General features: G+C 41.5%; 1 protein-coding gene and 1 non-coding gene across 2 annotated transcripts in view; one reads left to right on the forward strand and one right to left on the reverse strand.

Moving 5' to 3' along the window:
- Window positions 1-13970, reverse strand: part of NALF1 (NALCN channel auxiliary factor 1) — a 561463-nt gene that overhangs the window by 40056 nt on the left and 507437 nt on the right. The gene's annotated exons all lie outside the window — the stretch shown is intronic.
- On the forward strand, window positions 2596-2666 carry TRNAI-AAU (transfer RNA isoleucine (anticodon AAU)). The gene has a single exon. It is a non-coding gene; the product is annotated as a tRNA-Ile (tRNA).

The following is a 13970-nucleotide window of genomic DNA, read 5'->3' on the forward strand; positions in this document are numbered from 1 at the left end:
TAATATGGTTAAGTGTTGAGACCTTGGTGATTTTTTTTATATCTATGTTTGCTGAAGAAGAATAGTTCAGACTTGTATTTTAAGTAATAGTTTAGTAAAAGTGTACAGTGGAAAATGAAGACGGTAGAACATAAGGGGAAAACTCAATACTTGCAGGTAGAAAGGATTAGGTATTTTGTTTTGAGGTAAAAATGTAACTGATATATTTGCAGCTTTCTCTGTTTCTGATCTCCCACTCTGTATTTCCTCTCTTGATGTTTCTGTACTTGTGCTTATACTTTGTCTTTTTGTAGTTAAAATTAATAAAAATTATAAAATCCAGAGGACAGTATCAGGCACCTAAGCTGATAGGTACTGTAAGCAAGTTTTGGCCTCCCCTTACTTCTCTTCCCCCCCGACTTCCCCTCTTTTTTCTTTCCTTCATCAGATGTTTTATATTGTTTCTCCATTTGAGTTACACCATCTTAACTTGTAAATTGTATACATTGTATACTGTTTCATTATTTTATTGTTATTTATTGACTTGTGTAGTATTTTAAAGTGCTCTATTGCATAGTTATGAACTGTTGTCACCCACTCTGAGCCAGTATTGTGGAGAATGGGTTAGAGAAAGAAAGAAAGAAAGAAAGAAAGAAAGAAAGAAAGAAAGAAAGAAAGAAAGAAAGAAAGAAAGAAAGAAAGAAAGAAAGAAAGAAAGAAAGAAAGAAAGAAAGAAAGAAAGAGAGCTGCTGCTCTCCAGGTGCCTAGAATTATAACTGATCCATAGACTACAGGTCCCCTGGGGAAAATGGCTGTTTTGGAGGGTGGCCTCTATGGAATTCTACCCCACTGAAGCCCCTCCCTCCTCAAACTTGGCCTTCCCCAGGCCCTAATCCCAAATGTCCAGGAATTTCTCAATCTGGAAAACAGGGGTTTTTTTTATTAAAAAACAAACAAAAAAACCCTTGGGCTTTTAACAAAAGTGACCCATCTTTTAAAGCTATTTTATGGGCTGGTCTGAGCGTGATGACTGATAATACTGTATTATACTGCTCTGTTTTATGCTGCTTTTATGGCTCAGCTTGACTTGTATTTAGGATTTTTATTGCCTTGAATTTTTATTATTGACTAGCTGGCATTGTTTTAGCTGTGAGTTGCTGTGAGCAGGTTCTGGAGAGCTGGAACACACATTTTGTAAATAAACATTATAGCTCCTAACTGCTCTAGGTTTGTTTAGTGTGCTCCCCTTTGTTCCATTAGGAGCAGATAGGGTTGCCAAGTCCAATTCAAGAAATATTTGGGGACTTTGGGGGTGGAGCCAGGAGACATTGTGGGTGGAGCCATAAGCAAAGTTGTGACAAGCACAATTGAACTCCAAAGGTAGTTCTGGCCATCAAATTTAAAGGAACCGCACACCTTGTAAATCCCTACATTAGAAATAATGGATAGGGGCACCTTCTTTCAGGGCTCATAGAATTGGACCCCCAGGTCCAATATTTTTGAAACCTGGAGAACACTTTGAGGAGAGTCATCAGATGCTATGCTGAAAATCTGGTGCATCTACCTCAAAAAACAGCCCCTCCAGAGCCCTAGATATTTCCAGATCAATTCTCCATTATACCCTATGATAATCAATCTCCATAGGGAATAATGAAGTGCCCAGCAGACATTCCCCCCCCCCCCCCCGTTTCTGATGACTCTGAAGCGGGGGATTGGCATCTCTACTCACGAGTTGCTGAACTTCCAACTTCTTTAAAGTAACACAGAGCAACCAAAGGTTCAAGTTTACCTTTCCTATGCAAACGACCTCTGAAAAGATTGTGCAACCAAAGGAGGGTCTAGGCTGCTTTCACAGCCACTGGGAGCAGCCATGTTGTTCTGCCTGCTCCCCCCACCCTATTCAGCCTTAAAGACACAGACGCACCATCCCAAGAGGAAACCTTTCCAAGTGGAATCTGAAGCCTCCAGAAGTGGAAAGGCACATGGTGGCTGTGGGGGCGGGGCTTCCCCCCGCCAGCCAGCTGACTGGGAGTGGGAAGGAGCCTGGGAAAGTGGGAGAACCCCTGCTGGGACCTGGGGATTGGCAAGCCTAGGAGTAGACAGTTTAAGCATCAGAGATACAGGTGGTTCTGTAATAATGTTTAACATTTTGTTAAAAGGCTGGTGGTGATGACTTTGTTAAGAGACAGTGATGATATTGCCATTTGTAGTTTCTATGAATGACACATAATAATTTCCTGTAATACTGCAAAGCAATGGTAGTACAGCTGAAGTCCCTTTATCTTCCCTGATGTCTTTGTCAGGCTTCACTCCAAACATTTAATTTAATGGGGACTCAGTCACTATTTCAGATTATACTAGTGAAGTGTATTGATAGCATATTTCAAAACATGAGAGTATCACAGAAATAAAATTAGGTGTCCTGTTTCAAAGTACTCTCATAATTTCTGTACTAGAACTCTGTGAGAAAGTCTAGTTATTCCCTTCGGTACATAACAACAATAACCTACTTTGATCCATATTAATAAGGCTTTCATTCTAGGATTGCCAGGTCCCTCCTGGCAACCAGCAAAGGACTGGGGGGAAGGGGGCTTACCAGGAAAAAGATAAGGGGAGGGACGGTGGCTCAGTGGTAGAGCATCTGCTTAATAAGCAGAAGGTCCCAGGTTCAAACCCCGGCATTGCCAACTGAAAAAAAAAAGGTCCAGGCAAGTAGGCTTGAAAAACCTCAGATTGAGACCCTGAAGAGCCGCTGCCAGTCTGAGTAGACAATACTGACTTTGAGGGAACGAGGGTCTGATTCAGTATAAGGCAGCTTCATAAGTTCATAAGGGCCCAGGCTATATTGCCAGTGTCACACAGGAAGTGATGCCATCATCAGCAACTTCATCACTCAGGTATCTGGGCAAAAACTCTGCGATAAAAACTAATTCTACCATACAGTTTTTGCCCAAATACCAAAGCATCACCTGAAAGTTGCTGGCAATGTGGTCTAGCCTTTCATTTTTCTATTGGTTAGTCTCCCCCCCCCCCCCGCCACCCTGCCAGCTATGTGATTGTCAAGGCCTGGCAGCAGGGTACCCCTGCCTCCACCAGGGTGTTTGGTAACCATATTTCATTCTGTCCAGGGCTTTTTTTGAGCTGGAAAGCACAGGAATGCAGTTTTGGCTGGCTTGGTGTCTGGATGTGTGGCCTAATATGCAAATGAGCTCCTGCTGGGCTTTTTCTGCAAAAAATCCCTGTATGAAACACTAGTGATGTAAGGGGGTGTGGCCTAATATGCAAATGAGTTCCTGCTGGGCTTTTTCTACAAAGGAAGCCCTGATTCTGTCTAGGACATTTATAATTGGAATCCTTTTCCATTGGTGAAATGGCTTGCCCAGCTATTGCAGCATTAATGGAGTATGAACCACAAATGGTCTTTTGAAGCTATTGTGATTTTTAAAATATGAGTGGGATGTAATTTAATGACTAATCCAAAACTTCTCACTTAAAATTCCTGCACTGTATCCTCACTGCAAGCCTTACAAATCTCTAAATCTTTCTTTGAAGTTTTTCATCTTGGCCATGTGATTAGCAATTCTGACAAAGTTTAACCTTCCTGCATCAACTTGGATTCTTTCTGTCAGAATCTATGAAGTGCACTTCTCCATGAAAAATGCAATGAGCCAAAAAATGAAAAGCTGGAAGCAAACCTCAGCACATTTCCTTAGGAACAGAAGGCTAGTTTGGGGATTCTCTGTATTTCAAATGTACCTTCAAATGATGTTGGATGCCAGTTGAGACATACATACTTTTGGATCACTTTCCAGGAATCATTAACGATAAATGTACAATCACCTTTGTGATTGCTGCAGACAGATAGAGATGAAATTTTCTGACTACCACAGTGACAAGTCCAAGCCACACTTAAAGAAGCAATCAATTTTCTTAGCCCTGGGAAAAATTTACTTGACCACCACAACATAATTTTTTTTAACAAAATGGCAATAAAAATGTTAATGAGAATTGTACCTATTGACAACTGTTTTCACTTAGATTTAGCTTTCTATTTGGAGAACAAGACAGGCAAGATCAAAACATGGAAATAAGATGTAAATGCATTAACTGTAAATGTAAGAATCTAGCCATAACCTTGAAAATGGATCCTGAAAACAGCTGTATGATTTTCAGTTATCAATGTGTAACAAAGCACACTAGGTAGGATTTAACACAAAATCAGTGATGTTAAGATTCCATTCAAATGAGTGGTAATCTTAACTGAACATATAAAGGTAATATAAAAATATTCGGATGGCCTTAGGAAAAATAGAAGAGTCTTCCAATTTTTCTTCCCATTGCCACAGGAAAATGGTGGACTTGGAGGTAGTGATTAGTGTTATTTGGTGTAGGAAGGAGGAGTTGGTTTTATACCCTGCCCTTCACTGCCCAAAGGAGTTTTGGAGTAGCTTGCAATCACCTTTGTTTCCTCTCCCCACAACATACACCCTGTGATTTAGGTGAGGCTGAGAGAACACTAAGAGAACTGTGATTGACCCAAAGTCATCCAGCAGTCTTCATGTGGAGGAGTAGGGAATCAAGCCCAGTTTTCCAGATTAGCGTCTCTGGAGGTGGGACATGCTTCAGGAAAACTGGGAAGAAGGGGTGGGAGAGCTACAGATCTCACATACGATTTTCTCTTGAATCACTCATGTGTGCCAGTTGGCATCACCAATGAAACTATGTTTGCCAATGAAACTACACTCCAACTCTTCTAAAGACCAATGTGGAGGAGGCTAGAATCGACATTCCTAAGGGGTTGTGTCACTTCTTACACACTGCAAACAGCAGACTCTTCACCCACCATGCAGGCAAATCAGAGCAGAAACATACACTCTTGTTGACTGAGGGCCCAATGCTATGAGCCACTGTATACTCACAATTATTCACTTACTCCAGTGAAAATATGATAGGTTGGATCCAATCTGCTTTTCCTCAAGGGAAAAAAGGGACATGGTCTCCTCTTAAAACCCCAAAATGCTTTGCTTATAATCATGGGACCTGCACAGATAAAAGTCATATGGGATGGGGACTGTACAAGCTGCCTGGATCCAACCTGATTAATGGTTTTGTGCCTGAAGCTGAACTCATTTCTACTTTATCCCTATGCACTAGCTAAACTGCTGAGCTTCTCAGGGTCATTTGTGGGACAAGAAGAAAAGGCATAGCAGTGACCCACCTTGAACAACATCCTGAAAGACAGCCGGATATACCAGGAGCCCATCCATTTGCACATGTGTGGAAGCAACCAGAATTCTGTATGCTCCAGATGTAGAATACTGATAGAAGTGCCACTCTGGTATTTTTCCAGCACAAAATTACATAATGTGATTCTGTTTGGCTGTGTGATTAAATTTTCTTGACAAAGTATGCATATGGAAAAAAAAATGTTGCAAAACTGAAAAAAAAATTGAAAAAATGCAGATGAAGATATAAAGCACATAAACCTAATTTTGTAAATCTACAATGCTGCTGCAAAATGGATGCACTAATGGTGCAGTGGGAAAAAGCATGTTAAATAATGTTTCCCACATGAATGCACATGCCTGATGCAATGTTCATTTGTTAGTAATAACTATCATCACCATTAAGTACTTCCGAATGCATTTCATTAAGGAATAGAAGATTTGTTTACCTAGCCTCAACTGATCCCCCCCCCCCCCCGGTTTAGTTAAAATATGAGTTCTCATGATCATTTGGGATCCACTGTATGCCATTTTATTTTCAATTTCCATTTATTTATGCCAGTGTATGCTGGATGTTTCCATAAATCCAGTTATATATTGATCTACATGTGGAGTGACTAAAGAAAAATAATGCTGGATCCAGAATTGTTGTGTGAGCCCAACAAATCACATTGGATGGGGAATCAGAGGGGATGCAGCCAAGTCATTTCCATCAGCACCAAACTGACATGGGAACTCTTTCCCACTCCGCATGTTCCAGTTATTCAGAAATTATTCACTGGAACACCATGAGATCCAGCCATATTTTTCTTTTTGTCATAAAGTCATAGCTGACTTATGGCGACTCTGTGAGGTTTTCATGGCAAGAGATGATTAGATGTGGTTTGTTATTGCCTGCCTCTGAATCGTGTCCTTGGACTTCTTTTGTGGTTGCCCATCCAAATACTACCCACGGCTGACTCTGCTTAGCTTCCAAGATCTGATAAGATCAGACTAGCCTAGACTATCAAGGTCAGAGTGATTCAGCCATAGGCAAGTGGTTTCCAGAAGGAATGGCAGAAATCAGATCCCATTCATTCTCTCTCTTCCAATCAAAACACACATCTCAACCAAAGCTCTCAACCACAGGGTAAGTCATTCACTTACTCCATTGAAAATATGATAGGTTGGATCCAACCTGCTTTTCTTTCAAGGGAAAAAAGGGACAGGGTCTCCTTTTAAAACCCCAAAATGCCAAAAATGGGACCTGCATGTATAAAAGCCATATGGGATGAGGCCTGGATCCAACCTGATTAGTGGTTTTGTGCCTGAAGCTGAACTCACAGTAGCACAGGAATTTCTTGCTCCCACACTATTCTCAATATTATTTGACAAAAAAACCCTGTATCAGATGGACAGGGCTAACACCAAGCCAGCAAATCCCTGTATTTGGAGAATGCCTGAATTCTTAGTGGGGTGTGGAAAAAGAACTCTGCAATACATAAATGACTATCATCGAACAAGTCTTTATAGAGTAAAGGCTAATTGCCAGTATGTTCTTATCTGTGTTCTTTAACTGCTGCATCCTATGGCAGATGGTTACTGTATGTGAGCAGCTGTTATAATACACATGGACAGTACCAGCAAAATGCATTTACTAGAAAGAATAAAATCAGCTGTTGCTGGTATGACATCTTCAAAGTATAAGGTCTATAAACACACACACACACACAAACTCACACATTACATAAATTGTCTTGTGTACATCAAAATTAAACTTGCACATATTATGCAGGACTTTATAAGGAAAAGGGGGCTGTGAGCCTTATTTTTCTAAACTAAAAACAAGGAAAGATATTATCGTACAAATGTGATATATGAAGACATGCACATGAAGCTGCCTTATACTAAATCAAACCATTGGTCCATCGAGGTTAGTACTGTCAACTCAGACTGGCAGTGGCTTTCCAAGGTCTCAGGCAGAATTCTTTAACATCACCTACTGCCTGGTCCTTTTAACTGGAGAGGCTGAGGACTGAACCTGGGATCTTCTGCATGCCCAAGAAGATGCTCTAACAATGAGCCACAGCCCCTCCCCTGTAATCAACTATTAATTGGTTGGTCCTTTCTACTCAGGTTTATCTGTGATGTAATAGAAAAGGATATAATATTTAAGCTACAGCCTAGAATTCTTGGCTTTCAATGAACTGAAGCTGTGTACAGAACAGACACAACATTTTTATCCCAATAGGGACCAACATGACAAAGTAATGGTCACTTGCTGTACAGACAGTATCCCCTCTCCCCACTTTCTGCTATAGCCTTCAGCCAAGGTAATTTTGCAGAGTTTTATTACAGCTAGCGCTGTACCTGGGAAAACCCAACCATTCCTCCCAGAGGAGTGACAAAGGCTGATTCCACAAATGCGCAAACAGCTGTTACAGCAGTCTATTAAAAACATGTTTTATTTCGTCTTTATACATTCTATTTATGTGCAGAGTTCATCCATACCTAGCTGGTACAAGTGGATAAAGTTCCTAAGCAGAAGGCCTGATAGACAGTTATACAGATGAGTTTGAAGCACAAAAAGGGAAGGGGGTTAGGAGAGAAAACAAGTAAGAAAGGACAGGGAGAAGAGAATGTGAAAATGCCTTATATAATAAGTGAAGCCTTTTATATGTCTGATTCCTCCGAAATGCTTCATTCAGGGCTTCCCTTCTTATGTGAGCTTTTTCCAGTCACCCGCAATAACTCCTACATCTGACAGAGAAGACTGCATGGGGCCACCTAGCCAAATCAGCATGTGAGCTGAGTATTGTTCACATGCTTGACAAATGCCCCTTTCCAATTTGATGGTAACCCAATGTACTCAGCTGGTGGGCTTAACAGGTCTCAAGTGAGACAGACTTGCTCTAGATCAAATGAGAACAGCCTCTATTTCTGTGGAAGACACCTCTAATAAGTTATTTTCAGGGCCATTTTATGACATTGGACTACCTTGGACCAAATAGTCACAACTGCAGTTATAGCCTTTCATATCTACATTAGATGATATATCTTTCGGCAGACTTTATATAGTCACCTATACTGAGAGGCTACCAACCATGAGTAATAGCAGTGCACATTCCCTGTGACTGTCCCAATATTCACGGTAGTCATGTTGTGTAAAAAGGGGAAGAAAATGTCAAAGAAGGATCCAATATCACATCACATCCAGTATCCTTACTTTTTTTTTTTTAATTGAACATAAGATAGTTTAATTCTGAGTTGCTTTTCTTTATTCTTTGCTCTCAGATCTGTTAATCAGCCCCTTTCTGCAGGCTTAGTCATGGCCATGGTGTGGAGACTCTGGTAACTTTATTGTGGAAAGGAAGGATTGTTTTCCTTCCGTGTTTCTCTCAGAAATTCTAAGTGTTCTGAATACAAGGATTGATGAGAACTTTGAGATGGAGATTTTACTGTCCTTCAAGTTATCAGAGCCTGCCCTCTTTGTATGCTGTTTGTTATAAAGGATGATTTTACTTTGTAAAGGTGTGCCAGCTTGTTGTGAAAACCTCTAATGGTCTGGTATCAGAATGAATTTATTATTTTAAAAATAATAATAAACTACTTGCTTTGCTAGTATATGAGTCCTCAAGAGTCCTTAGTCTCTTAATCAGAAAAGGAAAAAAATCTCAAGGGAAGGGCATTTCTTTAGAAGGAAGAAATTCCCTTAACAGCAGATGTACATAGTATGCAGAAACTGACTGCTGGGTTTTTCTGGGTTCATGTGCAAGTATAACGAGGCTGCATGCAGTTTACATCACTCTCCTCTCCTCCTACCAGTGATGTAGGCTAGGCTGAAGGTATGCAGCTGCCTGTTGTACGCTACCATGGCAGAACAGAGATTTGAACCTGGGTCTCCCAGTTCCCAGTCTTACAGTCTAACCACTGCACCACATAGGGTGAACGTAAAAACCAAATAATTCCTAAAAAAAGTCTCCTTTATCATTCTCTTTCCAACAGCAACCAACAAGATGCCTCTAGAAATTCAAAAGTAAAGTATGCACATAAACCTAGCAAGGTTTGCACTGCCTAGTGCGACTGGTAGTGGCTTTCCAGAGTCTTACAGTGTAATCCCATGCAGAGTTACTCCAGACTAAACCCACTGAAATCGAGATACTTTGTTTGGAATGATTCTGCATAGGTTTGTAATGCTAAGCAGAGGTCTACTATTACAATTCCCTGTTAACAGAAAATACTGGGGAGTGTCACAAATTCTACAAGTTAATACTGTGGACTAGTTCCGGCCCCTTCCCAGCCAAGCCGACGCTGGCGTTCAGGCTGGGGGGCCATTATTGCCCGCGCGGAAGGAGGGAGAGGATGATTGACAGCCTCGGTTCATCCGGGGCTTCTTCTGGGTGCGGCGTCGAGGCTATATAAGCCCCTGACCCTGCCCAGAGCTACGCAGTTTGCTTCTGGCTCTCTGCCCGCCCGCCCTCCCCTTTGGCAGTACAGGTTTTTACCGGTTGCCTTATTGGGGGCCAGGTAGGAATTTTTTCATCTTCACAGAATTGGCCCATGTGGAGTTGTTTTTCGCCTACCTTGTACTGCCTTGTAGTGTTAGGGTGTTAGTATGAGTTTTTGGTCGCAGGCTGGAGGATGTATTGGCCACAGTGTTTTCAGGTGAGCACCTATGGCTTAGCACTGAGTGTGCGGGTGGTCTGTATGAACCGCAGATGGGCTGTTCGGCTCAGTGCGGGGAATGCAGATCACGGAAAAGCCTCACCTGGGCGGATCTTTCCATGGGGGATTGATGCTAGCCCAGGTGGAGAATGGCTTGGGGCCTGGCCGCTCAGCAACAGCCCGAATATGGGGGTTTGTGCTGGGGGCAGGGTGGCTCACCCTCAGGACAAGGCGGGGTCAGGGGGTGACCGCAGGGCTTGTCCTTCTAGGCCTTACCCCTGCCAGTTATAGTTTGATAAGTTTGTTTCAATAAAGTGGCCCGGTTTTATACCCAAAATACTGTGTCAGCCTCTTTATTCCGACTGGGGGGGCAACAAATAACTACTTTCTGGTGGTATAAGACTCTGCCAAAATAAAGACAAATCAAAGACAGGTCATGAGCTTAACTGGATGATCTTGGGCCACTAAGTAATTCTCTGCCTTGAGTGTCCAATCTGTAAATAGGACTAAAATGCCAAGGTCGTAATACAGATACATGGGATAAGGAAATATTTTGTCACAAGAGACTGTGTCAGATGCTGTATAGAATGATCCAAATCACTCTGCGTCTGAGAATCATATCCTGGGAATGGAAACACTCCATTTTCCACAACAGGCACCCACAGTCTTAAGAATGTGAACCCATTTTAACTCTTTTGATTCCTACCAGTAATGATCAAAGCTCCATATTGGGTACAGAACAAGAACAACGCATGAAGAGTAATTTCTCCTTCCTGAAAATCGTCTTGGGAAATGAGTCACTTATCACTTACTGAGTCAATGAGACTGCAACAAAGCTAAGCAGTCGTACTATTACTAGCTTACGAACACAAGACAATGAAGCAGCCATACAGATACATGTATTAATTGAAGTTTCAAGTTAGCTTACACAAAGGATTTTCCCCCCTAAGGAGTCACCTAAGTACAAAACCCTTTATTTAATCACTGAAATTAGAGGTTAATTGTTGGTGTTTCTGTTCTTTAGAAACCTTATTCCTCCATGCTGTTCGTTTCTCAATGGCATCCTGCCTTCCTTGGGCTCATTATACTGTTTTTATGAGGGTTCTTCACAAAAGAAAACTGTGCTGCTTTAGGGGGTATTAAATGCTATGCAAGGCACACAGAAAACATCTCAGCCTACCTTGGATCAAATAACAGGATTCCGCTTTTACATTTTTTTAAAAAAAATTGCGTTGATTAACCTATTTGCTTGTTTCGCTTCAACCTGGAGCTATTTGGGGGTTGCTGGTATTGCTTTCAAAGGTGAGGGTGGTGATGCTGTCTTTATAAGCATAAAAGCTGGTGCAAAGATCAAACACTGACAGGCCTGTGACACTCAGCTCAGCAATAAGCTGTCAGCTGTATCTGCAGAAGCCCCATATGGGGAGGAGAAAATCAAAAGCCAAGTGTATTTTCTTGAAGATCAGCTGTTGGCAGCCTTATCTCACCCTTTCCAACAACAATTTTTTGTATGTATGATGACAAACTCCATACATGAGCTTACAGAAATGTTTTGCTAGCAGAAGAGGGGAAGACTGAGATGCACTGTTCCTTTCCCACTCAGTTTCCAAATTCTCTTTCAAACTCAAATGCTGTTATTTTAGAGCACTTGCAAGGATTGGTGACTAAAAGGCAAATCCCTATTGTGCAGGTTAGGAACTAGTTAAGTGACGTGATCATTCGTGATGACAGGCTCAGATGAACGCTCACCACCCTCTTCCATCTCCTCTTGCTTTTTCCCCTAATGATGTTTGACGTGTCAAATATTTCTCAAATAGTATTGTTTGAGCAGAAGGAGCCCTATGGCTTTGACTTCCTTGGGATGTTTATTGGGAAATTGTCAGTAATAGTATAACCTTTGATCCATCTTGTCCCCCATGCTTTTTGACATCTATATGAAGCCACTATGAGAAGTTATGTGGAGATTTGGGCTGTGCTGCTACCAATACATGGATGACATTCAACTCAGTCTTGCATTTCCAGCAAATCCTGGGAAGGCTGAAGAAACTGTGAGCAGGTGAAGGTAGTTTTGGAATGGATGATGGTAGCAAACTGGATCCCAACAAAATGGAGGTGCTACTGGGGATGGGAAAAAGGTCTGACCCAGGAAATGGGATGTATTCCATTCTGGATGGGGTTTCATTTCACCCAAATGAGCAGATTTGTAGCTTGGGGGTGCTGCTAGATCTGGGCCTCCTATTGCATAAACAGAAGGTAGTGGTGGCCAGGGATACCTTCCAGGGATATCTTTGGCTAGTGAGCCAGCTGCAGTCTTTTGGGGAGGGAGAAATATCTTGCCACTGTTGTGCATGCCCTGGTAACATCTAGATTAGATTAATGCAATGTGGTCTATGTGGGGCTGCCCTTAAATACTTTCTTGAAACTCCTGTTGGTACAAAATGCTATGGCCTGAACACTGACTGAAGTGGATTGTAGAGACCAAATCAGTCCAGTTTTATATTGGCTCCAGATTTGCTTTTATGTTCAATTCAAGGTCTTGGTATTGACCTTTAGAGACTTATATGGTTTATGGCCAGCCTACCTTAAGGGATCACTTACTTCCATATGAATCTAGTGGGCTACCCTGGTATTCTTCTGTGGTCCCACTTCTGGTGCTAAGAAGCTAGATGGGTGGCAGCCCGAGAAAGGGCCTTCTTGGTCATCATGCCCAAACTTTGGAATTATCTCCTCAGGGAGATTCATCAGTCTTCCTCTATCATTGTCTTCTATCAACAGGTGAAGGTTTCCTTGTTTTGTTTGATGTTCCATTATAAACCCTCTCATTGTTTGTTTTGTTGTGTTCATATATGTTGTTTTAAAATATTTTATATATTTTTATACTTAAAATGCTTTAAAATGTTTGAAACATTTTAATGTTGAAATGTTTTAATGTTTGCCAACTTGAGGACCCTGAATTAGGTGGAAAGGCAGCCTAGAAATTTAAATAAATAAAATCAAACTAATTCAAAACAATATTAATAAACTGTAAGCTTCAACCAGGGCCAGGGTGTTTTAAGCGCTGGCCCCAGCCTAGTGGAATGAGCTCCCAATAGCGATAAGAGATCGGTAGGACCTTCTACAGTTCTGCAGGGCCTGAAAGATGGAGCTATTCCACCAGGCTTTTGGGGTGTTGCAGCAAACATCAAATACCACCTGGCCCCTCCTGTTATTACTATCTATAAGGGCTTCAATCTTTCAAGGACTTGGATTACAGTCCTTGCCTTGACTAGTCAGGGGAAGTATATTTACCATCTGGATATCCTTATGGGATTCAGTACTCTCTGTTTACAATTGTTTATACTGGGACACCATGGAATTAGTTGACAACAGTCTGAACACCATAGTTTTAAGGTTACAGATGCTATAGCTTTTAAAGTTTGATTCTATTGTTTTTATACCCAATGCTGTAACCTGCCCTAGTGAGTTGCAGCCCTAGTGAGAAACTGATTTTGAACGGGGAATTTATTATTTATTTATGTTAATTTATAGCCCGCCCTTTCCTGTAATGGACTCAAGGTGGGTTCCAACACAATAAAACAATAAAACCAACAATAAAACAGTCAACAAATAAAGCAATCAAACAATTAAAACAGATTAACATATATATTTTTGTTGAGTAAAAGACAGAAGGAGCATCAAAGTTGGGATGTAAATCTTTTATCTCTGTGTGTAAACTGCCATCAAGTCATAGCCGACTTATGACAGTCCCAACAAGGGGCTTTCATAGCAAGTGAGAAACAGGGGTGGTTTGCCATTGCATTCCTCTGCAGAGTCTTCTTCCTCCCTTCCAACTACCAACCCTAGTTAGTTTCCGAGGTCTGACAAGATCAGGCTATACCATACTACCTTCCCGCTTCTAATCCTTTCTAGTAACTGCCAAAACTCTATGGTATTAAAACAGAGTTTTCAGTAACTCTTACAGAGGTGCTGTGTGCGTCACTTCCATGTTTTTTTTCATGGAAGTGATGTAATGCTGTTGCTGATGTCTGTCCCCATATCTGTGCCCCACTCCCTGGTCTCCCACTGGTTGCCAGGCAAGCTGCAGGCAAGGGTATCCTTCAACTTCTCTTTTTCAGTATGAGC

This window comes from Heteronotia binoei, chromosome 3 (assembly GCF_032191835.1).
Source record: "Heteronotia binoei isolate CCM8104 ecotype False Entrance Well chromosome 3, APGP_CSIRO_Hbin_v1, whole genome shotgun sequence".
NCBI lineage: Eukaryota > Metazoa > Chordata > Lepidosauria > Squamata > Gekkonidae > Heteronotia > Heteronotia binoei.